The 22,957-nt window shown below is 39.0% G+C and overlaps 1 protein-coding gene and 1 long non-coding RNA gene across 2 annotated transcripts in view; one reads left to right on the top strand and one right to left on the bottom strand.

The window, feature by feature from the left end:
* Positions 1-22,693, bottom strand: part of MTCP1 (mature T-cell proliferation 1) — an 81,957-nt gene extending 59,264 nt beyond the window's left edge. Inside the window, exon 1 of the mRNA XM_011963203.1 lies at positions 22,578-22,693. The gene's annotated coding sequence lies outside the window, so the exon portion shown is untranslated. The remainder of the gene's footprint in view (positions 1-22,577) is intronic.
* On the top strand, positions 551-1,323 carry LOC105527020. Its single transcript, XR_001004179.1, has 2 exons — positions 551-1,097; positions 1,163-1,323. It is a non-coding gene; the product is annotated as an uncharacterized LOC105527020 (long non-coding RNA).
* Positions 22,694-22,957: the final 264 nt, after the last annotated feature.

Here is a 22,957-nt window from a genome sequence, read left to right as displayed (position 1 = left end):
TTCCAGGTGTTGTGTGTCTCAGTTCCTCTGGCTAGGAAAAGGGATTCCCTTCCCCCTTGCGCTTCCCAGGTGAGGCGATGCTTTGCCCTGCTTCAGCTCTCGCTGGTTGGGCTGCAGCAGCTGACCAGCACCGATTGTCCGGCACTCCCTAGTGAGATGACCCCAGTACCTCAGTTGAAAATGCAGAAATCACTGGTCTTCTGTGTCGCTCGCGCTGGGAGTTGGAGACTGGAGCTGTTCCTATTCGGCCATCTTGCTCTGCCCACCCCGCTCCTGAGAATTCTTAACTAGCTATTTGAAAAGTAAGGGATGGAGTTGTAGAGAGTGGATCTGCCATGGTGCCCTTGTGACCTGGCATGCATATATCTATGCAAGCTAGGCTTGAATTGCAAGTTATCTGAGTCTTGGCAGGATGTATTGTGATCCTCCCAGAACACAAGAGGATGGGAGGGTGATGAGGTGCTGTTTCAAGGCTATCTCTAACCACCTAAACTCTCCTGGGAGGCCATTACTGAGACAGACGATTTCTCATCTCCTGAGTACTGTTGAGGTCTGAGGCTATCTGCCCTGCCCCATTCAGGGTATAGCTACAGAATATAAAACTGCTAGCTGCAGTCTAAAAGGGGCTCCTCAGCAATGGGGTGTCCCATAACTGGTGCAGCAACTTTCAGAAGTTGTCCTGTTTGGTGCAGGGAACAAGGGTATGGGGAGCTGGCACCTTTGGCCCATCTTCCTCTTGCTGTCTATGTAGGTAACAAACTTAATCTTAAAAGGACATGTCATTACTTTAGAAGCCAAATCAATCACTCTTGGGCTTGGCCTTTTTTTGACAATGTGGTAGTTATGTACAAGAGTGTCTTTGTTTTTGAGACTTGTACACTGGAGTGTTTAGGAGTGATGGAACATGTCTGCAACTTGGTCTCAAATGGTTAAGAAAAAGCCATATGATAATGGTGGTACGCACACGTAGGCATGCACACTGCAGAAATGTGAAGTGTTATCAATTGAACAATCTGGATGAAGTGAACATGGGAGTTCTTTGTACTATTCCTCCAACTTTTTGGTAAGTTCACAACAAGTTACTTTTTAAAATCTACATATAATGTACAATGTCTGAAAGGCTACATGAGAAAATGCTAACTAGCTCATTACCTCTGGTGACTCAGCTTAAGGCCAGGAGGGAGTCTTATTTTTCACTTTGAACTCTTCTGTAAATTGTTTTTTGAATTTCTACAATGACTATTTATTACTTTCTTAATATAAAATTAAAATGTCCAATTTTTAAAATCACAAAATACAATAAAGGACACTTGAAAAATGTGAGGAGAAACCTATAATTTCCTCAAAATAACTATCACTTTTAATAGTCCTTTTGCTTTTCTCTTAATTTGTTTTTCATTTCTAGTATTAATGCACCTTATAGTTTTGCAAGTGGATTTCTTCAAATAACATAATTCTAAAAATTTAATATGTTGTATAGGTTTCATAATTTATAATTGAAGCTTACTCTCCTATCTGGTGGCAATACCATGATTTAATGATTCACTAAATCAACAACAACAACAGCAAACCCTGGGGAGAGGGACATCTTATTTCCAGGGCCACCACATTATAACATCAAAATGTCCAGTTTTAAACAAAAAATTATGAGGCATGCGAGGAAACAAAGTATGGCCTACTGACAGGAAAAAGTAGAAACTGTCCTAGACAAAGCCAGGTCTTGGATTTACTAGACAAATAATTTAAGTCAACAGTTGTAAATATGCTCAAAGAGCAAAAGGAAACCATGAATAAACAAATCAGGAAACGGATATCTCACCAAATAGAGATAACAAAGAGAAAAATTTTAAAAGGACCAAAATAGAAATTCAGGAGCTAAAAACTATAATAACTGAAATGAATGATTCATGAGAGAGACTTAACAGATTTGAGTAGACAGAAGAAAGAATCAGTAAACTTGAAGATAGGTCAATTATCAGAGACCCAAGTATCAAAGAAAAAAGAATGAAGAAAAACAAACATCCTCAGAGACCTGTGGGACACCACTAAGCATAACAATGCACCCACAATGGGAGTTCTAGCTAAAGAAAGGAGGGGCATAAAGAAGTAATGGTCAAAAACTCCCCAAATTTGATGAAAGCTATGAATCTACATATTCAAGAAACTCTAAGTATTCTGAGTGGGATAAACCCACACCTAGACATTTCATAGTCAAAATGTCTAAAGCCAGTGACAGAATCTTGGAAGCAGCAAGAGAAACGACTTATCACATACAAGTGAACGTCAATAATATTGACAACCACATTATTATCAGAAATCGTAGAGGCCAGAAGGCAGTGGGATGACATATTCAAAGTGCTGAAAGAAAAAGTGCCAATGAAGAATTATATGTCCAGCAAAATTATCCTACAAAAATGAAGTAAAATAATGACAACCCCTTACTGGTGGATCTGTTGGATCGAATAAAAAAAGAAAAAAGAAAAGAAAAGAAAAAGTAATGACATTCCCAGAAAGAAAAACAAGAGACTTTGGCATTGCAGACCTATCTTAGAAGAAATACTAAAGAGTGTTATTCAGGCTGAAATGAAAGAACAGTAGACTGTGACTCAGATTCACATAAAGAAATAAATATCATCGGTAAAGGTAACTACATAGGTAAATATAAAAGATGGTATGTTGTATTTTTGTGACTCTTTTTTCTTCTACTTAATTTAGAAGACAGCTGCATAAAGCAATAATTCTAGGATGTGTTGATGGGCATATAATGTAAAAAATATATAATATGTATGACAATAATAGCCCAAAAGAGGGGAGACGAGAATAGAGCCATGTTGGAGGAAATTTTTTTAATATGGTTGAAATTAAATTGGTATTAATTAAAACCAGATGATTTTAAGTTAAGATGTTCATTGTAATCACCAGGGCAACCACTAAGGAAATAATTCAAAAATATAGTAAAGAAACAAGAGAATTAAGATGGTATACTAAAAAACACATAACACAAAAGTAGGCAGTAATGGAGAAATAGAAGATCAAAAAACACAAGCATATGGAAAACAAAGAGCAAAATGTCAGGCATAAATCATCGTGTATCAGTAATTAGATATAAATGAATGAATGAATGAGATTATTAGAATACATACAAAACAAGGTCCTATGATATGCTGTTCACAGGATACAAACTTTAAATTCAAAGATACAAATAAAGTTAAAATGATGGGAAAAGATATATCATGCAAACAGCAACCATAACAGCTGGAACAGCTAAACTGATATCAGACAAAATAGATTTTTTAAAATGTTAGAGATAAATGGGCATTTTATAAAGTTACAATGGTCAATCCACCAGGAAGATGATATTATAAGCATATAGGCATATAACAACAGAACCCAAGATACATGAAGCAAAACCTGACAGCATCAAAGCAGAAATAGAAAATTCAGGCTGGGCGCGGTGGCTCAAGCGTGTAATCCCAGCACTTTGGGAGGCCGAGACGGGCGGATCACGAGGTCAAGAGATCGAGACCATCCTGGCTAACACGGTGAAACCCCGTCTCTACTAAAAATACAAAAACTAGCCGGGCGAGGTGGCGGGCGCCTGTAGTCCCAGCTACTCCGGAGGCTGAGGCAGGAGAATGGCGTAAACCCGGGAGGCGGAGCTTGCAGTGAGCTGAGATCTGGCCACTGCACTCCAGTCCGGGCGACAGAGCGAGACTCCGCCACAAAAAAAAAAAAAAAAAAGAAAAGAAAATTCAACAATGGCTGTTGGAGACTTCAATACACCACTTTCAATAGTGGATAGAACAACTAGGTAGATGATAAACAAGGAAATAGAAGAACTGGACAACATTATCAACCAAGAAGACCTAACAGACAACTTATAAGACAATCCAAAAAGAGCAGCAGAATATACATACTGCTCAACTATACATGAAGAATTATCTAAGTTAGATCATATGTTAGGCCATAAAACAAGTTTCAATAAATTTAAAGGACTGAAATTATGCAATGTATGTTCTCTCTCCACAATGCAATAAAATTAGAAATCAATAACAGAAGGAAATTTGGGAAATTCACCAAGTTGCAGAAATTAAACAATAAATTCCTAAATACCCATTGGGTCAAAGAAAAAATCATAAGGGAAAATAGAAAACACTTTGAGATGAATGAAAATAAAAACATAACAAACCAAAACTTATGAGATGCAATGAAAGCAGTGCTTAGGGGAAAATTTATATCTATAAATGCCTACAGTAAAAAAGAGAAAGGATTTCAAACTAATAACCCAACTTCGCAGCTTAAGGAACTGAAAAAAAGCAAATTAAACCCAAAGCTAGCAGAGGGAAGGATATAATAAAGGTTAGGATGGTGACAAATGAGAGGGAACAGGAAAACAATAGAGAAAAATCAATAAAACCAAAAGTTGGTTTGCTGAAAAGATGAACAAAACTGACAATCCTATAGCTAGACTAGGAAAAAAAGATTCAAATTTCTAAAATTGGGAATGAAATAGGAGACAACACTACAAGCCATACAAAAAGAAAACAGGAATTATATCCAAAGGGGCAAAGCAAGATGGCAGAATAGAAGCCGATGCTGTTCATCCTCCCTCCCCCCACAGAAATGAAATTTTAACAATTATCTGTGCACAGAAAAGCACCGTCACAAGAACCAGAAATCAGGTTAGCAATCGTAGTACCTGGTTTTAACTTAGTATTTCTGAGAGTCATTGAAGACGATAGGAGAGACAGTCTTGACTCACAGACACCACCCTTCCTTCATCCTCTGGTAGCAACTTGCCTTTGCAGGTAGGGAGCATTTGGACCAGACCTAACCAGAGGAGAATTCCCCTTCCCAGTGGTCAGACCTTAAGTTTTTGCAGGCTTCGCCACCATGGACCAAAGTGCTCTGGGGTTCCAGGTAAATTTGGAAGGCAGTCTAGGATACAAAGACTGCAATTCCTAGGTGAGTCCTAGTGCTGAGCTGTGGACTAGGGTGGCACATGACCTAGTGAGACACATACCTAAGGGAGTGCTTGTGGTACCCTTCCCTCAATGCCAAGCAGTGCAGCTAGCATCAAAGAAATGTTTAAGGAGAGAAGAGTAAAGAGGACTTTGTCTTGCATCTTGCATACCAGCTCAGCCACAGTAGGATAGAGCACTGGGCAGTCATGAGGCCCTCATTCCAGGCCCTAGCTCATGGACAACATTTCTAGACACACCCTGGGCCAAGCAGGAACCCACTGCCTTGAAGGGAAGGATCCAGTTTTGGCAGAATTCATCACCTGCTGACTAAAGAACCCTTGGGCCTTGAATAACCAGCAGCAATACCTAGGGAATATACTGTGGGCCTTGGGCTCTGAGATGTGCTGTCTTCAAGTAAGACTCAGCACATTCCCAGCTGTGGTGGCTACAATGAGAGACTCCTGTTTGAGAAAAGCAGAGGAAAAAGTAAAGGGAACTTTGTCTTGCTCTTTAGGTACCAGCTCAGCTACAATGTGGTAGGACAATGAGGAGGCTCTTGGACAGCATTTCTGTACCTGTTCTTGGCCAGAGGGGAGCCCACTGCCCTGAAGGGTGAGTCCCAGACCTGGCAGCATTCACCACAAGCTGAATGAAGAGCCCTGGAGCTTTAAGTGAATGTCAGAAGTGGCCTGGAATAGCCTCCCCAAGGGACAGTGTTAATTGTGGCCACAGGGAGAGGCACCTCTGCCTGTGGAAGGGGGAGGGAAGAATGGGAAGTGTATCGTCTTGTGGTTTGACTGCCAGCTGAACCACAGTAGAACAGAGCATCAAGTAAATTTCTAAGATTTTTTATTCTAATCCCTGGGTTATTACCCTGATACCAAAACCAGACAAAGATACATTAAGAAAACTATAGACCAATATCTCTGATGAATATTCATGCAAAAATCCTCAATAAAATACTAACAAACTGAATTCAACAATACATTATAAAGATCATTCATCATGACAAAGTGAGATCTATCTCAGGAATGCAAGGATGGTTCAACACATGCAAATCAAGTAATGGGGTACATCATATCAACAGGATGAAGGACAAAAACCACATGATCATTTCAATTGATGCTGAAAAAGTATTTGATAAAATGCAACATCCCTTCATCATTTAAACAAACTCAAAAATTGGGGACAGAAGGAACATACCTCAAAAGCCATATATGACAGACCCACAGCTAGTATCATACTGAATACAGAAAAACTAAAAGCCTTTCCTCTAAGATGTGGAACACGACAAGGATGCCCACTTTCACTACTGTTATTCAACATAGTACTGGAATCCCTAGCTAGAGCAATCAGACAAGAGAAAGAAAGAAAAAGCATCCAAATTAGGAAGAAGTCAAATTATACTTGTTTGCAGATGATGTGATCTCATATTTGGGAAAACCTAGACTCCACCAAAAACCTATTAGAACTGATAAATTCAGTAACATTGCAGGGTACAAAGTCAGCATACAAAAATCAGTAGCATTTCTATACCAACAGTGAACAGTCTGAAAAAGAAAAAAGGTAATTCCATTTACAATAGTCACAAATAAAACTAAATACCTAGGAATTAATCCAATAAGTGAAAGATCTCTGTAGTGAAAACTATAAAACACTGGTGAAGAAAATACAAGAGTATACAAAAAATTGAGAGATTCCATGTTCATGAACTGGAAGAATCAATATTGTTAAATTGTCCATATTACCCAAATCAATGTATAGATTCAATGCAAGCCCTATAAAAATATCAATGACCCTCTTCACAGAAATAGAAAAAAAACTATTCTAAAATTTATATGGAACTGCAAAAGACCCAGAATAGCCAGTGCTATCCTAAGAAAAAGAACAAAACTGGAGGAATCACATTACCTGACTTCAAGTTATACTACAGAGCGACAGTAACCAAAACAGCATGGAGCTGGCATAAAAACAGACACATAGATCAGTGGAACAGAATAGAGAACCCAGAACCAAATCCACACACCTACAGCAAACTCATTTTTAACAAAGGTTCCAAGGACATACATTGTGGAAAAGACAATCTCTTCCATAAAATGTGTGGGGAAAACTGAATATCCATATGTAGAAGAATGAACCTAGACCCCCTGTCTCTCACCATATACAAAAATAAAATCAAAATTGATTAAATGCTTAAATCTAAGACCTCAAACTATGAAACTACTACCATAAAACATTGAGGAAACTCTCCAGGACATTGATTTGCACAAAAATTTCTTGAGTAATACCCCACAAGCACAGGCAACCAAAGCAGAAATGGACAAATGGGATCACATCAAGTTAAAAAGCTTCTGCATAGCAAAGAGAAACAATAAAGCTTCTGCATAGCAAAGGAAACAATAAAATGGGCAAATGGGATCACATCAAGTTAAAAAGCTTCTGCATAGCAAAGGAAACACCCACAGAATGGGTGAAAATATTTGTAAACTACCCATCTGACAAGGGATTAATAACCAGAGTATATAAGGAGTTCAGACAACTATATAGGAAAATATCTAATAATCTGATTCTAAAACAGGCAAAAGATTTGAATAGACATGTCTCAAGATAAGATATACAAATGGCAAACAGGCATATGAAAAGGTGCTCAACATTGATCGCCAGAAAAATGCAAACCAAAACTGCAAAGAGATATCATCTCATCCCACTTAAACTGAATTTTACCCAAAAGACAGGCAATAACATGCTGGCGAGGATATGAAGAAAAAGGAACCCTTTTACACTGTTGGTGGGACTGTAAATTAGTTACAGCCACTATGGAGATCAGTTTGGAGGTTCCTCAATAAACTAAAAATAGAGCTCACACAATCCAACAATCCCACTGCTGGGTATATACCCAAAATGAAGAAAATCAGTATATTAAGGAGATATCTGCACTCCCAAAGAGATATTGTTGCAGCACTGTTCACAATAGCTAAGATTGGGTAGCAACAGAAGTGTCCATCAAAAGAAGAATGGATAAAGAAACTGTGGTACATATACGCAATGAAGTACTATTCAGCCATAAAAAAGAATGAGATTCAGTCATTTGCAACAACGTGGATGGAACTTGAGATCATTATGTTAAGTGAGATAAACCAGTCACAGAGAGACAAACATGGCATGTTCTCACTTATTTGTGGGATCTAAAAATCAAAACAATTGAACTCATGGAGATAGAGGGTAGACGGATGGTTACCAGAGGCTCGGAAAGGTAGTTGGGGGTGGGTGGAGGGGAGATGGGGATGGTTAACAGGTAAAAATAAATATAGTTAGAAAGAATGAATAAGACCTAGAATGTGATAGTACCACAATGTGACTATTGAATGAATAAGACCTAGAATGTGATAGTACCACAATGTGACTTTAAATGTACAACTAAATACTAATTTAGTTGTACATTTAAAGACAACTAGAGTATAATTGGATTGTTTGTAACACAAATGATAAATACTTGACAGGACTGATACCCCATTTTCCATGATGTGATTATTATGTGTTGCACACTTGTATCAAAATATGTACCCCATAAATATATACACCTGTCCACAAAAATTAAAAATAAAAATTTTTAACAATGAAAAGGATCATTGGGGAAAACTATTAACCATTATATTACAATAAATTAGATAACATAGATGAAGTAGACAAATTTTTAGAAAAACAAAAACTACCAAAACTGACCTACCAAAAACCAAAAAATCTGAATAAACTTATGAGAAGTAAAGAGATTGAATTACTAGTTTTAAAACTTTCCACCAGTAAAGGCCCAGGACCAGATGACTTCACTGGTGAATTCTACCAAACATTTGAATTCATATACCAGTTCAGAATTAACACCAGTTCTTTACAAGCTCTTCAAAAACAGAAGAGGAAATACTTCTCAACTCATTGTATGAGAACAATACTACTCTGATACCAAAACCAGCCAAAGACATCATCTGGAAAGAAAACTAGACACCAATATTCTTTATGAATATAGATGCAAAATTCCTCAACAAAAATACTAGGGAACCGAATCCAGCAACATATAAAAAGAATGAGGCCCCATTACCATGTGGAAATTTTCCTAAGAGTGCAAGGACAGTTCAACATACAAGAATCAATCGATATATAATACACCAGATTAAAGAATAAAGGACTAAAACTACATGATCAACTCAACAGGTGCAGGATAAGCATTTGACATAAGCCAACACATTTTCATGAGAAAAACATTCAACAAACTACAAAGAGGAAGGAACTTCCCCAACCTGATAAAGGCCATATATGAATAACCCACAGCTAATATCATACTTAATGAAAGACTGAATTATTTCTGCATAAGATCAGGATCAAGACAAGGATGTTCTTTCCTACCACTTCAATATTGTACTAGAGATTCTAGCCAGGGTAACTGAGGGCGGGGGAAGGCACCCAAATTTGAAAGGAGATGTAAAATTGTATCTATTTGCATATGGCTTGATATATAGGGAGAACCCTAAAGAATGCATGCACATACACACAAAAAAAATCTATTAGAGCTAATAAATGAGCTCTTCAAAGCTGCAGAGTTTGGGCAGGGTTGCTAGCTCCTCTGGTACTGGAACCCCAATTTAGCTGGGGGTTGTCAAAACAAATGGGTACAGGGTTTTTTTTTGAAAGTGGTGGAAAGGTTGTAAATTGATCTTGGTGATAGTTGCACAACTCTATGAATATATTAAAAACTACTGAATTTTACACGAAATGGGGAAGAGGTTGTAGTGTGATGGGTCCCCCACCATGTTACTTAAGAGTGTATGTCCACTGCTTGAAACTTCAAGGCTTGGCAGTGAGCCAAGGCCATGGTGCCCAGCCAAGGAGCAGATGTCCTTGAGAACCCAAACATCCTGGAATGTATCTGGGAACCTACTACAGCAAACAGTCTCATTGCACACAGTAGGCAAAGAGCTGGGAAATTAGCTTAAAAGCAGCTTAGAGATGGGAGGTGGGGTAGATCTCTGGAGTTGTCCTGCTGCTGCCCAGGAGTGCCCTGCATGTAAGTCCTAATAAACTCATAAGACGGACTTCTTTGGTCATTCTTTGGTATCTTGGCTCCTTCCCAGTTTGGGGGACCCAGTTTGAGGCAATGTTACAGTGCCAGGCTTTTCTCATAACAAAGATATTTGTGAATTAAATATCAATAAAGCCATTTAAGAAAATATGCCTTAGAAAGATGTGATTTGAAAGTAATGTGTGTGCCTGTCTAAAGAAACTTCAACATTCCTTAAAGGAGTACATGAACATACAACACTCAACAAAGCAAAATTAACAGTATCTGGCATCCAATCAGTAATTACTAGGTATAGGAAGAAGCAGAAAAATGTGACCCATACAGCAGACAAAAATAAGTCAATAGGAACAGGCCAAGAAATGCCCAAGATGATGGAATTAGCAAACATTTAAAAATAACCATTATAGCTATTATAATATCCACAAGGGTTTAAAGGAAAATGTTCATTCTTTTAAAATCTTTCATTACGCTCGTTACATGGAATAATATAAAAAGAACCAAATGGAACTTCTAGAGATGAAAAATGCAATATTAGAAACGCAACATGTTCTGGATGGGATTAACAGCAGATCAGACTCTGCAGAAGAAAAGATCAGTGAATTTGAAGGCATAGCAAAAGAAAATCTCCAAACTGAAGCATAGGGTAGGAGGAAGGCTCTAAAAAATGGAAATGAACAGAGCTTTGTTTGGTGAACTGTGATACAATCATCAAGAAGTGGCCAGACGTCGTGCCTCACACCTGTAATGTCAGCACTTTGGGTGGTGCAGGCGGGCAGATCACTTGAGCTCAGGAGTTTGAGACCAGCCTGGGCAACATGGCAAAACCCCCCATCTCTACAAAAAATACAAAAATTAGCTGGGTGTGGTGGCACATGGCTGTAGTCCCAGCTACTCAGGAGGCTGAGGTGGGAGGATGGCTTGAGCCCAGAGGCAGAGGTTGCAGTGAGCCCAGATTGCACCATTGCACTCCAACCTGGCTGGGTGACAGAGCAGAACCCTCTCTCAGTAACAAAACAAAACAACAACAACAACAAAATCACAAGTGTAATACACATTTAATTGGAACACTCCACTAAATAATAGAGGAATATACATCTTTTCAAGTTTACAAAGAACATTTACGGCCGGGCGTGGTGGCCCACGCCTGTCATCCCAGCACTTTGGGAGGCCGAGTTGGGTGGATCACGAGTTCAGGAGATCAAGACCATCCTGGCTAACACAGTGTAACCCTATCTCTACTAAAAATACAGAAGATTTGCAAGGTGTGTTGGCGGGCGCCTGTAGTCCCAGCTACTTTGGGAGGCTGAGGCAGGAGAATGGCGTGAACCCAGGAGGGGGAGCTTGCAGTGATCCCAGATCACGCCACTGCACTCCAGCCTGGGTGACGGAGGCAGACTCCGCCTCAAAAAGAAAGAAGAACATTTACCTTGATAGACCATATTCTGTGCCATAAAATAAATCTCAAATTTTAAAAGACCAAAGTTAGAAAAAGGTCTTTTGACAACAAAAGCAGTGTGTAGCACTAAATGGCTATATTATAAAAGATGTAATATATCAAGTCAGAAACCTAGCCTTCGACCTTAAGAAATCAGAAAGTAAAGAGCAAAATAAACCCAAAGCAAGAAGAAAGGAAATAATAAAAAGCACAAGTTAATGAAATAGAAACAGAAAACAGAGAAACCTCATGAAACCAAAAGTTGGTTTATTTATTTATTTATTTTGAGACAGAGTCTCGCTCTGTCGCCCGGGCTGGAGTGCAGTGGCCGGATCTCGGCTCACTACAAGCTCCGCCTCCCGGGTTCCCGCCATTCTCCTGTCTCAGCCTCCGGAGTAGCTGGGACTACAGGCGCCCGCCACCTCGCCCGGCTAGTTTTTTGTATTTTTTTTTAGTAGAGATGGGGTTTCACCGTGTTAGCCAGGATGGTCTCGATCTCCTGACCTCGTGATCCACCCGCCTTAGCCTCCCAAAGCACAGTTAACTCTTTAGGCAGACCAATCAAGAGAAAAAAAAAAATACATTACCAAAATGAAGAGTGAGAGAAGTAACATCACTGAAGAGTCTACAGATATTAAAAGGATAATAAAGAAATACTATGAACAACTCTATGGACTGTGGATTTGATGCTGCCTGAAGAGTAGGAAGACATGACCTCATGCAGGCTACAGCCCTGATAATGTGTGACTGAAGCTTCCCTAACAATGCCATATCAAGAATTTCCAAGGTATTGTCACAGGATCACCTAACTTTCCAAGACCTGAAGATCTCGCGACCTTTCATGTGGAGTCCCCAACATGTCCCCCTTCCTCATAATATTCATTAATGGTGGTTGTTTATTTTGTTACTGTGCCATGTAGTATGCAAAGTGCCCTAGCTCCTCTAGAGATGCCCTGCCCCAAACCTGGACTTGCCCTCAGAAACCAAGTAAGTTCGTGGTACATGCCTTCTTGGGCCGGGCAGCCTTCTTTCCCAGCATTCTTGCAGAGCCCGAGCTCCTCGCAAGTTGAAATCCCACCTCATAATGCTGGATGTCTGCGTCAGGCTGCATGAAGTAAGGTCGGCTCACCTGCAGTGTCAGGCATTTCTTCCATCACCTGGGGCTCCTCGTCCAACACCAGGGGTGCCAGTACCCTCCTCAGGGATGCGGTCCTCTGTGGTCTGGAAGAGGTGGGGCTGGACTCTGTCGCCATCACCCTTGTGACTGGTGGTCTGCAACTCGCCCATGGGGTTATCTGCATCCAAGGCTGCCCTCAGGGCGACCACCGATGAGCCCACGGAGCCCGAGCCGAAACAACTGGCTGGTGAGTAGGAGGCCGGGTATGGGCAGCCCATGCCACTAGTGCAGTCGGAGTGGGGAAGAACCTCCTAATGGCGGCACCTTGTTCCCCTCCCCTTCCCCCACTCCCCTCCCACTCACCTCAGTGCCCTCCCCTTTTCCACGTCCCTGCAGGAGGGGGAGTTTGAACTGTCATTTCTAGTAATCTTTGAGCACAGAAGGGAACCTCTGGTGGTTTTCTTTTTTTTTTTTCTTTTTTATTTGAGACAGAGTCTGGCTGTGTTACCCAGGCTGGAGTGCAGTGGCGATCTCTGCTCACTGTAACCTGTGCCTCCCGGATTCAAGCGATTCTCCTGCCTCAGCCTCCCATTTAGCTAGCACTACAGGAGCCCGCCACCACGCCCAGCTAATCTGGTATTTTCAGTAGAGACAGGGTTTCTCCATGTTGGTCAGGCTGGTCTTGAACTCCTGACCTCAGGTGATCCTCCTGCCTCGGCCTCCCAAAGCGACCTCTAGTGTTTTTAACTCCAAATTCCAAAATATTTAGAAATTATTCAACTAGGATAGGACACAAAGAGGGTGGAATAATAACCCAGGCTTCTTAGAAAGGTTTCTTTTCCCAAGTTCACCCCAGTGCTCTTATAAATTATAACATTCAGCGAGTCTTCTGAAGGAAAGTCTATTGAATACATTCTCCCTTAGGTATTCCTAACCTAACATCCATGAATAGGCTTTAGAGTGTCCATGGCACAATTTTTGTGCCCTGTATATGTTTCTAGGAGGAAGATTTTTGATTCCTAGAGTGACCCGTTGCTCAAAGGATAGACTCCCACTCCCTGTTGTTTGAATTTATAGTGAGCAGTGACTTCATAAACAATGTGTGCTATTGGTAATATAATTAAATTTTACTGCTATTGAAACCTTCATCGCTAACTCATTCTTTTGGTCACCCCTTTATTTTGGTATTTTGCTTAAACTATTCATTGACTTAATCTGTATTTGCCTTCTGAATTTTTATCTTCTTATCGTCATGATAATGTGCATGTGTTACAGCAAGTTACTAAGTTAAACAGAGATTAATTTCATATATACATGTTTGCTAAGCATTATTCTCAGCAGGTCACATACTAGAGTCTCTGTATATATTACACAGTCCTGGATACTTATGTAATATATGCCAGAATTGGCTTCTGAAAACCTAAAGAAATGCTCATTAATTAATAAGTGCCATGGATGAAGTTGTTGTGTAATGATAGTTTGTAGACAGTTTTGAAAGCAAAGAGGATTTTGAACTGGTAAAAAGGAGGGAATCATTGCATGTTCTTGAATGTGAAAATCAAATTATGAAACTTAACTACCTGTATGATCTTGGGTATGTCACCTTCTTCAGTACTGTTCATTCATTTAATAAGTATTGACCAGAACCTGTTATGTGCCATCTGCTTTGCTGGGCCTTGCGGACCAAAATGGATTCATTCCCCCCGCCATCAAGTATGCAAGATAATTAAAAGCATTAAATATCATGTAACATATAACAGTGCAAATTGTAATACATGTAATGAAGAAAATGTTTTTGAGGGTTCCCTATGTCATTTCTCTGACATTTGATTGCATCTGTACTTAAGTTAAAATTACCAATTTTGGTTTTGAAAATTATTTCTCAGTCTGTATTCTAATGCTTGTCATTGTCTCTAATTTAGATCTAATACAGTACATCAATGAAACTAACATGCGTGTTGAACATCTGGCTAATGTTCTTTCTGAAAAAACTAGGAGCAGTAGCTGGGTGGCGGTGTTCAAAGCCCTGGTTACTATACATCACCTCATGGTGCATGGAAATGAGGTGAGCATGATGTATATTCCAATGGTAGTCGTTTCCTTCCTTAGTACAAAGGACTGTAAGCATGCAATTGCAAAATGTTCTTGGTTTGTCAAGGGCTTACTACCTTTTACTTTAATTAGTGGCAAGTGAGGGAAGCGAATAGCAGTATGTGTTTAAAATATTTTTATCTGTTTTTATTAATGAATATATCTTTGTGATCAGTATTTTTGAGGTGTATCATTTTAATCACTGATAAAAATAGCCACTGGATAACAATGTCTGTAATAGAGTGGATATTTAATTCTTTAGAGGATTTAGACCCCAAAAAGCCCCTTAGAAATGTGTTACCTCATTACTGCTTTACTTTGCCAAGAGAGACTGTACACCTAAACACATTACCTCATCACCTACCCATCTCTCTATATTTTACAGAACAACTGGAATGCTCCATAGCATTAAATTACTTATTATTTTCTATTTTAAATTCACAAACATTTTTCCTCAGTAAGTTTTGTATTAAAAGATTAGGGTTTAGAAATTGGCTGGATTTTGAAACTCATTATAAAGCAACAGTAATTACACAGTATAGTATTGGTAAAAAATAGAACATATGTATAAATGGAACATAATAGAGAGCTTGGTTATAGAACTGTACTTCTATGGGAACTTGGTGGCACTAAAAAATGTGGGGAAAAGTATGGGGGAAAGAATTTAAAATAAAGCCTATTGGCACAAACAGCATCCCTATGAAAAAAATAGAATGAGATGCTTATATTACTCCATACACAAAAATAAATTCCACGTGGATGAAATATCTAAATTCAAAAAATAGATAAAATTGAAGAAAATGTAGGAGAATATGCTTATGACATTTGGGTAGCGAAGGCACCATAGTTAAAAGAAGATATTTGCGACATATATACTATAGACCAAAGGTTAATATTCAGAATACATAATTAGTAAGAAAAAGGCACTACAATAGACTAATGAGCAAAAGAAATGAACAGAGGATTTATACAAAAGGAAACCAGAATGTCTAATAACCATCTGCGGACATGCTCATATTAGCAAAAATTAAAATTTCTGACAGTATGAATAGTTGGGAGGACATTGAGGTAATGGGAATTCACATACTCTGTGGATACATGTAGCTGCTGCAGTTTATCACTGTGGAGAGGAGAACATTGAGACACACTTAAAAAGTTGAAAATGCCCATCCCGGTGATTCAGCAAATCCACTTCTCACATCATGTTTATAATAATGAAAAACTAGAAATCACCTAAATTTCCATCAGTAGAGAACAGATAAAATTTAGTGTAGTTATACAATGAAATGCTGTATTACATTAAATGGAATTGTATACCAACAAGGCTAGATCTCAAAAACAATGCCAATAGAGGAAGCAGAATGACACTTAGAGTGCAAAACTACTTATGTAAAAAATTTTAAAATACACCCAGTACTTGTCCATGGAACAAATACATGTGAAACTATAAGGAAAATAGACTGTAAAGAAAACACATTAAAATTATGATACCAGTTACTTCTAGGTAGAAGCAGGAAATAGATCTTGGGGATGGGGCTTTATCTGTAACCATTTATTTTCTCTTATTTTAAAAATACACTTGAAGCAGGTATGTCAGAAAGTTAGCAGTTATAATTTCTAGGTAGTGGGGTCCACAGATGTATCATATTATTATTTGCATACTTCTGTAACTTAAAATTACTCAAAATCAAGAGTGGGGCATGGCTAGATAGAAAGTCTTAGAGGGAAACAGTGTGTATTCACATGAGCTTTAATGTTTAACTCCTTGTTTATTTGGGGAGTATATAAACAGAGGAGAGTTGGCAGCACTGCAAATCCTTATGTTGGCCAGCACAGGATATGATTGTGTGCAACTTAATCAATGCTCCTGAAATAGATACAAGGTGTGTGATAGAATTAAGTATACATTCATGATGACAATCATTAACGAACTTTTGTGTGTACAGAAACTAATTTTAGAATTTGGCACATTTGTTTGACAGCGTTTCATTAAACATGTTTCATGTCGGAGCTCTTTGTTCACTTTACACAATTTCCTGGATAAAAGTGTCATAGAAGGTAAGATGATTCTTTGATGGAAATATTTCCATATGCCAAGGAGGGAAAAGTTCTAAAAACCATGCCTAGTTAAAAAAAGGTTCTAAATTATGAAGGCTGCGATGTGCTACACATTTTAAGAATGTAAATAATCCCCAAATTCATTGATACAACATATATTTTGGAGCTTACTAAGAATAACAGAATATGTCATGTGCTAGAGACAGAAAAGTTAATGAGACCTACAGGTCTTTACTCAGCGAAGCCTTGTCTAGCCTACCAAAAATTGCAGCACCTTTACACCAGTTCTCTGACGGGTTTATTATTTCCCCTTCTCACTGACTGTCTCTGTGTTCCCCCCTTTTTTTTTTTACATAGTTGTCTGTCATTTCTCATTGAAATGTAAGCCCTATGAAGGCAGGAATGTTTGTCTGTTGTTTTTCACTGCTGAACTTCCCGCACTTAGTACATCGCCTGGCTTATAGTAGGCACTCAAGTGATTGTTTAATGAATGAATAAATTGAAGGGGAATCAGCATACATTTGGAGGTTGAGTAGAGATTAGTTGAGTTTCTACCATGGCTGCCTTCTCCTTTTTCTCTATGAAGTAGGCGGCAGGTCATTTGCTGAGTGGAGGGAGAGAGGAGGTGGGATAGTGGCCGTGGGATGAGGAGAGTAAGGAAAATGCTAACAATTTATAATAGTTTCTGTGAAAATGTCAAAGGAGCTGATACAGTTCAATTATTTCATCTGTTCAGGAATATCACCATCAATACCCCATTAAGGGATGATATCTAGGCTCTAAGGAAATAAAAATTAATCTTTAACAGAAAGCTTGAAGAATTTTGGAATAGGTGATTAATAAAGACCATTCTAGCTTTTGTGCTTCAAAGATATTATTGAGGTATACAGGTGAATGTGGAATAAATCTTTGCATTTATTGACGTATTGTAAAAAGCTACTGTTGGTTGAATTGGAAATAATAAAAATATCTCATTTTTAGGCTATACTATGTCAACCTCCATCAGACGATACAGCAGGTACTTGAATGAAAAGTCACTTGCGTATAGAATGATCTCATCTGACATCACAAAAACCAAGAGAGGGTCAGTAAATATCATTAGTTTGTAAGCAAGAAATACTGGACTTACATGTGGTCTGCTTTGTAGTTTGTCAAAAACAGCCCTATTTCAAGATGCTGATGTCACAGTGCTTCTAAAACTCTTAGTTATTGAGGTTCATGATTTTCTTTCATCTTTTATAGGACAGATGGTGTGATAAGAAATATGAATACTGAAGAACTGCTAAACACACTTACAGTTATTCAAACCCAGTTTAATACTCTTCTTAGTTTTAACGTAAGAGCTTTATAAATTTTGTTTAAAAATATAGTAAATAGCATCCTGTAACTCTAGGTGGGAGAAATAATTTTCTAGCTGTGGTGTTAATTGGTTACTCTTTTTATTTAATTTTCAGGCAAATCCTGATGAACTCACTAATGGTATAATACATGCTGCTTTTATGCTCCTCTTTAAAGATTCTCTTCGTCTCTTTGCAGCTTATAATGAAGGGATCCTTAATCTGCTAGGTAGGATAAAGAATAAACTTTTTAAATGATTACTTTTTAAAGCGTAAAATGGTAAAATAATTTATTTGTAAAAATCCCTTATCTCTACATTTAGACTCACATTTGCTTTAGATACAAAATAGAAAATCTTTGCAGGGTCATGTATACTTTTAAATACAGACATCATATTGCTTCATTGGTTAAACATTATTTGGCTAGTTAGCCCCAAAACTTTTCCACTTTTATGTAAGTGCTAACTGATATTTCTGGGAAATTTGTCAGGGAATCAACCTAGGTTGTCATGTTTATTCATTATATGTTAATAAGGCCCATTTCCACCAAGGTCAAATAACACAGTTTTGACTTTCCTAAGAAGGTAAAGCCTATAACATAAGTAATTGTTATTGATGATATACAAGCATATATTTTTAGACTTTTCAGGAAATTGCTGTCATCATTTAGCCCTAATGAATGATTCATTTAGCTGCAATTATTCTCTAAACTTTATTGATGAGAATTTGATAACTTTTCTTATACTGAAGAAATACATAGTATTATACATTTGTAGGGTTATAAGAGAGTAGGAAACACAGCCCTTTCCCTCAGAGGGTTGCAGAGCTTTGTATTAATCAAAAAGACTATAGACTAGAAGTCACTGAAATTAAAATCTAAACTATCTGTGCATGCTATTAAATTCCATATACCCAGCACCAGTATTTGGTATACAGTAGTTACTCCATAAAAATTTGTTGATTATGGGGATTGAGCAATGCTATTTCTTTGTTATTAAAACAGAAAATAACTTGATTAAAATTATAATTGTTTTGAACAGGTTAAATTCATATCCAGAATTAGCTTAAAATAGAATAATCAGAATGGAGCAAAACTTGAAAATTGCTAAGATATTGGCTCCTTTATGGTAATTTTTTTCTATTTTTAGACAAATATTTTTACAGGAGGAAGAACCAATGCAGGGAAAGTTTGGATATTTACATCAAGTTCCTTGGAGGAACAACCAAATTGACACAGTTTCTGAAAGTGGCAGAGGTTCAGTAATCCATTTCTACTTAAGATGTTTCTTTTTTTGCAATAATTTAGTATCAGTTGAAACTATACCTCTTCCCCCCACCACCATAACTACACAAACACACAGAAATTGGTAGTTGTTTTAACTACTTTGTAAACAGTAAAACTAAAACTAAAGTTAGGTACTTCAAATGTACTATCCAATGCACTTGCACTCAAAAGCAATCTTACAAGGACTTCTGTTTGCAGCCATAAAGATAACCAGTACCAAGCTTACCCTCCCACCAGAAACAACTCTAAAAGTAGACCAAAATATATATGACATAAGTCTTTTTAGGTAGTGAACAATAGGTAGGATTGTGGTCAGTGAGAGAAACACTTGAGGTGAGCCCCATGTTCTCTCTGACACTCAGAGGAACCCAAGCAGGATAAATACAAGGAGAACCACATGGAGGCGAGCGATAGTCAAGCTTCTGAAAACCAAAGAAACAAAGACATATTATCCATGGGAGAATGACAATATGAATAATGGCTGACTTCTGACTACTTGAAAAATTAGAATACGTTTGTATGATATCCAAAATACAGCTTAGCTCTTCTCAAATCAGCAAAAACTCAGTAAGCTGGAAACCATCATTCTCAGCAAACTAACACAAGAAGAAAACCAAACACCACATAGTCTCACTCATAAGTGGGAGGTGAACAATGAGAACACATGGACACAGGGCGGGGAACATCACATGCCGGGGCCTGTCAGGGTGTGAGGGGCTAGGGGAGGGACAGCATTAGGAGAAATACCTAATGTAGATGACGGGTTGATGGGTGCAGCAAACCACCATGGCACGTGTATACCTATGTAACAAACCTGCACTTTCTGCACATGTATCCCAGAGCTTAAAGTATAATAATAATAATAATAAAATAATAATAATAATAATAAAGTCTATCCTTAGGACAAATATAGGGGTGTACTTAAGTGTGCAAGGCATACTTTAGCCTGGTAAAGTACCAGCCCAGGAAGACATCATACTCTTGGGGTATTTTCTCTTTCATGCACACAATGGTCTCTCAGTTACATTTTTGTTGTTGCCACTCTCTGCTGTAATGTGTACTTTCACCTGCATTTTTTATTTCAGCAAGTTGGAATTGACCAGAGCAACATTCCATGTATTACTCAGGTCAGTGTATCTCTCCTAGGTGTTTAAGTGATGTTTTTGTCTTTGTTTATGTGTTTATTATATTAATCGTCACCTGAGACTCTCCATCCTTTGCTATATACTTATGTGTGTGCATTTTCATTTCTCCATAAGTAACATATATATGTGTGCTTATTATGTATGTGTGTGTGTGTGTGTGTGTATAACAACTAGACCATGCTTCTAATATTATCGGTAGAAACAGCAGGGTATTTGGAATAATGAACTTAGGTTTGAGGGCTGCCTTGTCCACCTTTCAGGTATATGGTCTCAAGCAACTCATTTCCATTCTCTGTTCCTCATTTCTGTAACTGCAAAATGGGTGTGATGCACCACCTGGCTCATAGTAGTGTTGTAAGAATCAAATGAGCTCAGGCTTTTTTTCTTCCTCAGCAACTAGTTCTCAGGGATCCCCTCATGGGCACAGGTCTGACCTGGGGTAGAGGTGGCAGTGCTGGAGGTGTGGACAAGATGGGCCTCAGGCAACCTGCTTGTGCATCCTACTTAGCCCTCTGGACTTGCCTGTGCTCCAACCCAGATGTACCATGGGGCCTGAGCAGCAGGGCTTCTGACCCAGCCTGGACCTACTACAGAACCCTTTCCTGCTCTGGGCCCCCAAATTTAGGTGGCAGGTCTAAAATTTAGGCCACCTGGGGTATGGGTGAGAGCTGTTTTCCCTCCTGTGGGAATATGCTGTCTCCAGAGCCCAAAGAAGCCTACGAGGTATCATGTATCCTTTTTTGTTGTGGGAGGTACAAGATGCAATACTTTGTCTTTTATTTTGGATGTGATGTCCTGGTATGCCTCTGAGCACTGGAACCCCCCAAATTTTATCAGTGTGAAAAGAATGTAGACTGCATGTATCTTTCACTATACTGCCTACTGCCTGCTCATCTGATCCTGTGAGCGTGACATCATGGATACGGTGGATCAATTTCATGTTCTGAGGAGTGACCAGATGGTCTAGACTTCTAACTTTATTATGACAGAAGATGAGAGAGTTAACACAGCCATGGGTACAAAACTGAAAATATAAAGTGCTGTTCCTTCCATGTGCCTGTGAACTCTTTCTGAGTCACACTTCCGATGGTGATAGAAAGCAACATAGTCACCAAACCAGCAGCTACATATCACGTACCTAAAGCTGCATTAACTCCACCTCTACCAAAGAAACTATCATGGCTGGCATAGTGGCTACAGTTGGGCTACTACTTGATTGATTTTGCTGTAGTTGTTAATCTCCAGAACCCAACTGGTTTTGATGGGGAATGGGGACTATCACCACTAATATAATCCTTTCTACTATTTAGATTTGTGCTAATTTCTGCCGTCCTCTTGGGAGGTAGTCCTGTGGTTTTTTTTTTTTTTTTGAATCTACTATTTTGCTTGGAGGGTGATTGGGGGCCATATCAGAGGCATGCCCCTAGCTGAGTTTTCCTGTGACTTAACTACAGTCTTTGAAGGAAAGGAATGTGTTCTCTCAAGTATACACAGCACAAATTTCCTTCATGTGCAGACAAGTACAAAGGCAGCTTGCACGTAGCCCTGAAATCCCACAAAGTGGTCCACAATGGGAACCACTGTTGGGTGAAATAATGCATGGCTTCCTGAATGAGAGGTTTCAGATGACCAGTGATGGGAAGAGAGAGAGACAATGAGAATATCTGGGTTAGTAAGTGAGTAGAGTTTCATTGCCTCATGGCGACATAACCAGTTGATTTCAATCAACATGCATTCATAAACATGCTTGACTCCTTTTCAGTTATAATGAATGAGACACAATCCCGGCCCCTGAGTTCCCGAAAAAGACTGAAGAAAAACTACACATGAAGAATCACTAGATATCTACATTATATGTAGTCCTCTGATTTTTTTCTACATTGACCTTTCTTCCCTAAGGGAAGTGGTGGGGGCAGCGAGGGGACTTTTGCTAGGAACCACAGTCTCAGCCATTGTCAGGATACAGATGAGCATTAACTGACCAGCACCTGTGGCTTGTGCTGTAAGGGACATTTGCCAGGAGGAGTACCTGAGTGGAGGGCCACATTTCCCACCAGTCCACCCTCCTCCTTACCTCAGCTCTGGTCTTCCTGAGATCAAAAATGAAGTAGATGGCTGCAGGAGAGCCTGCAAAAGGCAGGCAGGGATCTTGGTGGTAAACTTTCATGCAGATTCACTCCTCTGTAAATCAACCCTTTTTCTGGAAGAGCTTCCTTATCAGTACACTGGGCCCTGGCCTTCAGCCAGTACAGAAAGTCATTTGTCAAGGCCTTCAGTTGGCAGACATGCTCCCTGGACTACGCGCTTTCTCGGGTGTCCCAGAAACCCTGGAATGGAGTGAAACGCAGGGCTACGTGGGAGAGCAGGGAGGCGAGAATTAAGTCAGCCCCGCCTTTGCCCAACTCAGTGGGTCTCCTTGAGAGAGGTTTGCAGTTTCAAGGATACTTTTCAGCC

The sequence above is a fragment of the Colobus angolensis genome, unplaced genomic scaffold (assembly GCF_000951035.1).
Source record: "Colobus angolensis palliatus isolate OR3802 unplaced genomic scaffold, Cang.pa_1.0 Scaffold601, whole genome shotgun sequence".
In the NCBI taxonomy this organism is placed as follows: Eukaryota; Metazoa; Chordata; class Mammalia; order Primates; family Cercopithecidae; genus Colobus; species Colobus angolensis.
This window is presented reverse-complemented; position numbering and strand designations above follow the sequence as displayed.